At 41.2% G+C, this 9,241-nt stretch overlaps 1 protein-coding gene across 1 annotated transcript in view; it reads left to right on the top strand.

Annotated features, from left to right (window-relative positions):
* The window catches only part of MCM9 (minichromosome maintenance 9 homologous recombination repair factor), a 106,896-nt gene extending 98,523 nt beyond the window's left edge, over window positions 1–8,373 (top strand). The window contains exon 13 of the transcript XR_006680468.1: window positions 8,082–8,373. The gene's annotated coding sequence lies outside the window, so the exon portion shown is untranslated. The remainder of the gene's footprint in view (window positions 1–8,081) is intronic.
* Window positions 8,374–9,241: the final 868 nt, after the last annotated feature.

The following is a 9,241-nucleotide window of genomic DNA, read 5'->3' as shown; positions in this document are numbered from 1 at the left end:
TTTTTTCCCCCAACAGTTGTATTGGCATTTAATTCACATATCATACAATTCAATAGTTCAGTGACATCAAAGAGTTGTACAATCATCACAATTATTTGAGAATATTTTCTTCGATCTTGTCCTTATTGTTATTAGCTCCCCATTCCCACCCAAACTCCCCTGCCTTACTCACAAGGAACCATTAATCCAGTTACTTTCTCAATAAATTTACCTGTCCTGGATTTCATATATAGGAAAACATTAAAAGCAGAGGACGACTAGAACTGGCAGACGTTGAGCTTCGGTTCAAGGCCCTTGCCTTGAGGATGCCCAGTGAATGGCGGCCTAGAGCTCCCATATACTGCTTCAATGCTCTCCTGCTTCATTATGACTTGTACTAATCTGGTGGGTGTTGGCCCTTTTGCTGTGAATGAATACTAGTGGAAGATCTGCCCTATCACCAACCCCCGTTGTTTATGTAAGCAGTGTCCAACTTTAATCTGTACAAGTCAACAATTCATGTATTACAATTCATATCTGGCCTATACTTGTAGAATTTCCTTTTCTCAACAGAATTTTTAAAATTTTCTATACCATTGGCTAAACTAATGATGCTATCAATCATAATGGTTACACATTGGGCTGCTAACTGCAAAGTCAGCAGTTCGAAACCACCAGCTAGCTCCACTGGGGAAGAAAGAGGCTTTCTACTCCTGTGAAGATTTGCAGGCTCAAGGTCTTTCTTTATGAAGTTTTGTCTTTGCAACTTGCTGATTTTTGTAGTAAAGATATATCTAGTTTTACATGGCAGATAGAATTTAACTTTTTGGCTTTTCATTAGATATTTTAACCTGTTCTGTTATGAGCATTAAAAATGCTTGTATTATGTATTGGGAGTTACGATTCTAGATGTTCCATTTCCTAATAATGAAGGATTTTGTTTTTGTCATTTACTTGCCTCTTTAGGAGTTTGCAGTAATTAATAATTTGAAATACACTGCTGAATTAACCCTTACCCGACTTGGTCATGCTCCCGTCTACCTGATTGTCATTCGCTCTCATTATCTTTTGTATTATTTTATTTTTTCAACAGTTTTATCAACATGTAATTCACCTGTCATACAATTCAATAGTTCAGTCCTGTCAAGGACAGTTGTACAATCATATCATCCATTTTCTTATTTTTGAACATCAGTCCATCCTTACTTTCATCTGCCAGGTTCATTTGCTCTAATAAAACTTCCAAGTGTTTATTTTTTTGTATTCCTAGACAGAAATAAGAACATATGTAGATATTATAAACACATCTATAATTATTGGAATAGATAAAATACCTAATATAAACACTTCTCTGGTTCTTAAGGGGAGAGAGACAGGCCTTTCTTCTTCTGTGAAGAGTTTCTCTGAAACCCTCAGGAGCAGTTCTACTCTGTCCTATAGGGTCTCCATGAGTCAGCATCCACTCATTGGCAGTGAATGAGTTCTTATAGACATTCATGTCTGTCATAAGGCTTAGTGCTTCCGATCTTTTTAAAGGCATTGTGACTCATGATTTTTCCCCCCTAGTTCCATGTTACAGCATCTGCTTTCCTGGAGAATATTGGACCTCGGGGTACACATGACAGCAGTGGACAGAAGTACACCTGCTGCTAGTGTGTCACTTTCTGTAATGTCATAGCTGGAAAATATTTTAATGTCATGGGGTCACATTTTATCCTCTGTGTCCTCCTCTTCCTACAGTATGTGAAATGAATCAAGGAAGCACAGAGATGTTGAAGGGGGAGTACAAGGACGCTTCAGCAAGTTTGTAGAACTTTCCCACAAATCTTCTGAAGCTCCCTCATATGTACAGCTCAAAAGAATATATTTCTTGTTAATAAGAAAAAATGGAGAAAATAACCTCTAATTCTGAATCAACCTGTAAGAATGTTTTTGTTCCAGCCCAGTGAAGTCTTTGAAACATTTTAATGATGTAAAATTATTGAAAATCAAAGAGGGACCTTGAGGATCCAGGAGAAGCTGAGGGAACAGCTGTAGATTCTGACTTTCCAGTTTAGCCCCATGTCACTGGGTAAGCTTTGTTTTCTGTCCTCAGTGAGATTCCTTACCGTTTCTTACAGTCAACTTACTTTGATTCTAGTTAGCCTCTAAGTCTTGTGACTCAACAATACTACTAAGATACTAGCCTGCTCTTCTGTTTTTATAGATGAAATCAATGAAGACAGGCCATGCTACTGGCCAGTGGTCATTAGGCTCTAGAATCCCAAATGCCCACTTCCAAGGCTTGCTAAGCTACCTGGCCTCACTGCAGTATTCCTGGGCACTGAGAAAGTCAGGTCTGAACTCTGAAGTGGTATTTCCACACTGGTTTGATTGATTATGAAAGCTCAAGTTAAACCAAGCTTGTTCCTCTATACTTGATGTAAATGCTTACTTTCTCCGCGCCAACTCTAATAAGGTGTTAAGGTTCCAAGCAGTCATAAAAAATAATGGTCTAAAGACCATTTACTCTCAAATGTAAATATTGTATTCCCTACTTCTTGGTCCTGTTTCCCAACATGTACTACAGTATTTACATAGACCCATCTACAGTTTATTTAAGGCCAGTTTTACATTCTGTCAAGTTTACTGTTACCTTTAGATGCATCTTGAAGCCTTAGAAGAGGGTTGAACATGCAACTGATAAGTGGAGCATATAGAAGAACTTCAACATGTGTCACAAGGGGCAGTGCCACAGCTTCCTGTATAGATCTTTCCTAACAGGGAAGAGGATATGTGTGGCAGGTGCTTTTATGCCACACGCGAGATGCGTTAGAAACAGCAAAACCTCAACTGAGATGAGCACTAGTGTGAGCCAGAGTGTCCTTTTATCTTCACATGATCTGCATGTTTACAATGTGGAAGGCAGCCTCTGTTAGATGGGTTAACTAGAGAAACAAATCCAGGGACTCTCATATATGGATAAGAAAGACTAATTTTATAGAGAGCAATTGTGTATTAAGAAAACATCCCAGTTCAGTCCTGATCAAGTCTGATACTAGTCCATAAATCCCTCCTCAGACACACATCATAAGCAATGATGCAGAATGCAAAAAAGATCACAGGCCCGTGGGTGCGAAGTTTTGTAGATTCAATAGCAGTGGACACATCTCCAGGCATGGCTTGAAGTGGCTTGTCAACAGAAGGGGAAGCAGAAAGTGTGGACTTCCTCCAAGGGAAGAGAGAAGGAGGCAGGCCTTGGAAATTCATTTATCTTACTGGTCCTCCAATCAAGCTGCAACCTGATTGACATGCTAAACTCCACCTACATGTTCCTACGGGAGTCATGTTGGCACAGAAAACCTAACTATCACAGCAGACTCAGAAGATCTTATTCTGAACACTGAAGAATATTCACTGGCCTAGCTTTCCACATTATGAGTAAATCTGGTTTGGAACTAGTTTGACCTGCTGTATCTCGAAGGTTAACAATGGTCCTGGGTTGTCTGAGGAGCCCTGGTGGCATAGTGGATTACACATTGGCTGCTAGCTGTGAAGTTAGCAGTTCAAAACCACGAGCCACCCCGTGAGATAAGGATGAGGCTTTTGACTTGCATACATATTTATAGTCACAGCAACCCCGAGGCGGTTCTATACTGTCCTGTTTGTTCCCACAAGTCAAAATTGACTTGATGCCAGTGAGGGTTGTCTTTAGTGAGCAGTGGTCCCAGATGCCCAAATGTAAGTTTGCTAAATGTGAGCTCTAGGGTTCCTCTTTATGATTGGCCTCAGAGTTTTCTCTAGAACTGGTCTAGGAATTCCTCCAGTTAAGGTATCCAAGCTAGCAGACTAAGCATAAACACTAACCAGATCCTTTACAACAAAGACTGGAGAAGCCAAATGGCTTTGAATGTGAACTCCAGAAATTCTACCAGCGAGGTCAGGAGGTTTAGCACTTAAGAGAAGGCACAGCAATCAAGAACAATATGCAGATGACCTTTGAACAATTCAGGGGCTAGCAGGGCTGACCTGGCACAGTCTAAAAACTGCATATAATTTACCATTAACTCGACCAATTGTCAACAATCAACAGTCAATATTTGAACTCTGTGAGCACATATACTGGGTTTTTTTGTTGTTGCTATTGCAGTGAACTCAAGTGTTCCCATTACCCACTTTAAAACACTCTGTGATGCTAATTGAAATAAAAATCAACAGAGAACTTTATCCGACCTCCTCTGTCTTCCCGGTTGCCATGAGGCAGGGTCAGATAAGCCTCCATGCTCCATCCTTCTTTACCTGTTCTGACACCAACCACCAACTGTTCCTCCCACACCACTCTACATCTCTGCTGGGCTTATTCATTCATTGAAATGACTAACTGAACTCAGACAATACTCACAATTAGGGGATTTACTAGGGGAACTAACAGGTTAACACAAATCGGGATCAGCAAACAAAGATACAGTCATTGGTCTCCTCACCCAGCAGCCAAGTCTCTCTCTGGTTCTTAGTCTCTGAGTCAGGTGGTTGTGTGGCTTTTACCTCCAAGGGCCAGAAGCCAGCCTACCTGCCACTGTCCCACATACCATAGTTGGGTAGATAGGGAGATGGTGTCCCATAGCCTCAGTTGCTCCTCTGAGTCACTGGGCCACAGTCTCCGATACATCTAGTTTCCATAACCTCTACTGCAGACAGATCTTGCGCATGCGTTTCCAACATTCTTGGGGTTTCTTTCTTCTCTACTGCTATTTCAAAGATGAGCCTTATAGCCAGGGCGGAGATTGGTAAGGAAAAATGACCAGGCCCCTCTCAGTGTTAAGCATGCTCTGTTTGTGTCGTCCCAACTGATTATGTGGTGAGAGTTCCACATTAGGGAATCTCACTCCCCACATGAATCACATGAGCTGACTGCCCATGTGGAGATGCTTAGTGTCATATGGCATCTTGTTAAGCGGATGTGCAAACTACGGGAGTTCGCCATCATAGCAGCTGGGAAAATACCCGAGCCTTGCCTCAAAGTTGCCTACAACCTTGGACTGAGGACTGGGGTACTATGGTGGGACAGGAAGAAGAGTGGTCACCCTGGGACTGTGGAAGTGACGGAACTTTGTCCTTGTGGGGAACCCCTGGCTTGGTAGGTGTCCAGAATCACCATAAACTTAGTACCTTGATGTCCCCCTTACAGTGACATGACAAATTTTGATCTGTTAGGCAGGTTTCTGCACTAAGAAGATTTGATTCAGGAAGTTTCCCCCTGGCAACAATCCCCAACCGTAGGGTAAAGGAGCACAGTGGAATGGTAGATGGAACTGTGCGGAGCAACAACTCGTGAGTTTCAGCTAAAGGTGGAACTGTACTCGCATCGACTCCTCATACCGACAGTGTCCAGAGTGTGTGTCATTGGGAAATTGATGATGTAATCAGTGCAATCACCTTATGCCTCAAGGGGATGATTGAAAGTATTTTACTGTCTTGTTTCTATGGATGGGTTTTTGTTTTCCTGCCTTTAGCTTGTTTGTTTGTTTGAAATTTGTTTGCTGGTGTGTTGCTGTTGTTGGTGTATTTGGTCTTAGGGGATTTTGATTTTGTCATAATACGACCTCCAGTGAACCTGAGTTGTGCATATCCCCTGGACAAGCTCTAGCCCCAATGCCAGGACAGTTAGTTCTGATCACATGGACCTGCTCCTCTGTATTCATTTTCAGGAAATGATCACTGAAGATAAGGGAGCTTCAGAAAAGTGTGGTAAAGAAAGCAGATGGTGCTCGACTGTCAATTGGAATAGTGTCTGGGGTCTAAAAAGTTTGTATTCAAACAAACAATCATCTAAGTCAGGAGTCAACTAAGTCCACATGGAAGCAGCACACCAGCTTGTGTGATCCAAGGATGACAATAATAAAATTCAAATATGACGACGGGAAAAGTCTCAGAGTTTAAATAGTGAACACTCAATGCATAGTAGACAGTGGGGCACAGTGGGAGCCCAGAACCTAAGCTGCAAGCAGATCCCCTCTAGCCATAGGCAAGAGTCATGAACAGCATTACTAACAGAGATGATTGTAAAAGTGATTATGCTGGATCAAACTTCATACTTGGTCAGTGGACTTCCCCCTTGACCCAACCTGAGTGTGTTCTAGGTGCAAGTATTTTTTGTTTGTTCCATGACAAAAATTTCTTCCTTGCTTTTTAAAATATTGATGGTGGTCTTTTCTTTCTTACTCATTTTTATTTTTATCTTCATATTATTATTGTCTCCTTACCACTTTATTTTTTTTATTGTCCCTGTTGAGTTTTCTAGTTTGTGAAACACAGAAGGAGTAAATTCATAGCGATAATAATTGACGCAAGGGGATATTAGGGTGGGGGTTGGGAGGTAGGGAGGGTGAGGGGATTTGGGGAGTAAACAATGTGTGTGGGAGGTGGGAGGGAGCAGTAGGCCTGATTGTGATTACACAACTAATTTTAAAAGTGATTTAACCATGAAAAAAAAAGTTTTAATGGTTGTACAATTCTTGATATGATTGAACTATTGAATTGTATGATATGTGGATTATGTGCCAATAAAACTGCAATATATATATATATATTTTAGAATTAACATTTATCTACCAGGAATGGATCTCTATTAACATGTTGATATACTTTTCAAATTTGGTGGAATGAAACTAAAGAGTTTAAGGTCTTAGAATAATATTTCTAAGTAAGACACATGTTCTTAGACTGTGTGGTTGAGCTCCAGTGCACTTCCCCTCCTCACAGCCCGGCTTTCTGTGTTCCCACAGGCTTCTCTGCTCCTACTACGTTGGCACGTGTGCCCTACCTTTAAACCTGTTCCTACTTTGGTTTTCTCTGGCTTTTAGAGACTGAAAGACTCAGATTCCGTGTTTTTAATTCAAGATTCTTGGAGTAGAGTTGGTTGAGTGAGTGGCCACCTGGTCCAAACACAGCTGCCAGGGCTATGGGTGGAGACAGCCTCCCAGGTGAGGGTTGGGAGGCAGTGATTAGCCAGTCTATCCCACCTGTATCTAGAGGGCTTTGAATAATAGTCAATAAGTCTACAACCTCTATTGTGTCTATCAAATTGACTCCTTAATGGAACCTTTAAATGAACTTGAAACATGCCCCGTGGATCCTGTAAAATTTTAACCTGACAGCAGCAAGGTTCCTGGGTAACAGATAGCTTTTAGCAGGGTTAGAAGTGTGGCCTAAGCTAACAGACCCTCCAGACAAAACAAAACTCTCATGGCCACTGAGTCCATGCTGACTGCTGGCATTCCTGTAGAACAGGGTAGAACTGCCCCTGCTGATTTCTGAGACTAACTCTTTATGGGAGTAGAAAACCTCATTTTCCTCCTTTGGAGTGGCAGGTGGTTTTGAACTGCTGACCTTGTGGTTAGCAGCTCAACCAGTAGCCACTGTACCACTGGTGTCCTTTAACAGGCCCCGGGGGAACTTTTTATTGTGTGATGTTGGTTCTCAAACTTCCTTGTGTGTAAACAACTAATCATGACTACATCAGCGCTCTTAGAAATACCAGTAGCATTGCTGTGGTTGATGTCACCCTGTCACCTAGTGTGTGAACTCATGCTATCCAATCACAACCCCCAACACGGACTGCCTCCCTAATTAGAACTTACAGAAAGTTTATGAATTTTTGTCATATGTGATTATAGTTCTAAATCACATTGTAATATTTCTTAACATTATATGAATACTAACAAAATTGTTCTATAAACTGAACATTGAATTACATTATTAGTTACATTATTTAGTAACTAAGCAGGAGGCTGTTTTGATTTTTTCCTCCTTTACCTTTAATTACTATTCCTTGTTTAAAAGTTATTGGTAGATTCACAGGCTTGTAGAACTACAGATGAAATTACGTGATTTGAAGTGTCATTGTGATTGGATATTAATGACAGTTGTGCCAGCACATTAGATTCAAAACATGAATTGATACAGTGTTTTAGCATTATAGCTACAAAAAGGAATTGGTTGATATTCAACCATTTCAAGAGGTAGCATATGATCAAGAACCAATCGAGCTGAAGGAAGAAGTTAAAACTGCATTGATAAAATACAGGAATTGACCATACTAATTGAGATGTTTTAACAAACAGATACAATGCTGAGAGCTCTTGTCTGTCAAGAAATTTGAAACACACTACCTGCCCAACTGATTGGAGGAGATTCATCTTTATATGGATTTCAAAGAAAGGTGATCAGACAGAATGCCGAAATCATCTAATAATATCATTCACATCACACATAAATTAGAATTTGCTGAAGATCATTGAAAATTGTTCAGCAGCACACCGACACAGAGCTTCCAGAACTTTAAGCTGAATTCAGCAGAGGATGTGGAATGAGGGAATACCCTTACTGATATCAAATGGATCTTGATTGAAAGCAGGGAAGACCAGAAAGATATTTACTTCTGTTTCATTGACGGTGCAACTGTGTGGATCATAATAAGCTGTAGACAACCTTGAGAAGAAGGGCGGTTCCAGGGCACTTCATTATGCTCATGCAGAACCTGTACGTGGACCAAGAGGCACACGGAGCAAGAAGATACTACATGGTTTAAAGTCAGAAACACTGTGTATCAGGGTTATGTTCTATCACCAAGTTCACTCAGTCTGTATGCTGAGCAAATCATCAGAGAACCTGGGCTATATGAAGAATTGGAGAAATACTATAATCAACCTGTGATGTGCATATAAGCCCTGGAGGTGTAGTAGGTTGCATGTTGGATTGTTAACCACAAGGTCAGATGTTCAAATCCACTAGCTGCTCTTTGAGAGAAAGATGAGGCTTTCTGCTCCCATAAATATTTGCAGTTTTGGAAACTGACAGGGACAGTTCCACTCTGCCCTGGAGAGTCTCTGTGAGTGGGAATTGACTTGATGGCAGTGCATTGGTTTGGGGATGTGCAGATGACACACCTTGCGTACTGAACAGGAAGAGTGTTCAAAGTCTTCACTGAGGAGATCAAAGAATACAGCCTTCAGTATGAATTACACCTCAACAGAAAACAGAATTCTTCTCTCAGCACACAGAATCCAGGACAGATAAATCCCCTCAGGACCAGTAATGGGAGTGACAATACCATGAGAGTAGGGGGAAGGTGGGGGGAGGAGGAGAAAGGGAAACCGATTGCAATGATCGACGTTTCACCCCTACCCTCACCCACCCCCGGGGGAGTGAACAACAGAAACATGGGTGAAAGGAGACAGTGGACAGTGTAAGATATGAAAATAATGATATTCATAACTTATCA

The sequence above is a fragment of the Echinops telfairi genome, unplaced genomic scaffold (genome assembly GCF_000313985.2).
Source record: "Echinops telfairi isolate 266 unplaced genomic scaffold, ASM31398v2 ScPeMD7_3533;HRSCAF=4204_0, whole genome shotgun sequence".
NCBI classification, from domain to species: Eukaryota; Metazoa; Chordata; class Mammalia; order Afrosoricida; family Tenrecidae; genus Echinops; species Echinops telfairi.
Note: the sequence above shows the minus strand (reverse complement) of the source record. Positions and strands in the feature narration are given on the sequence as shown.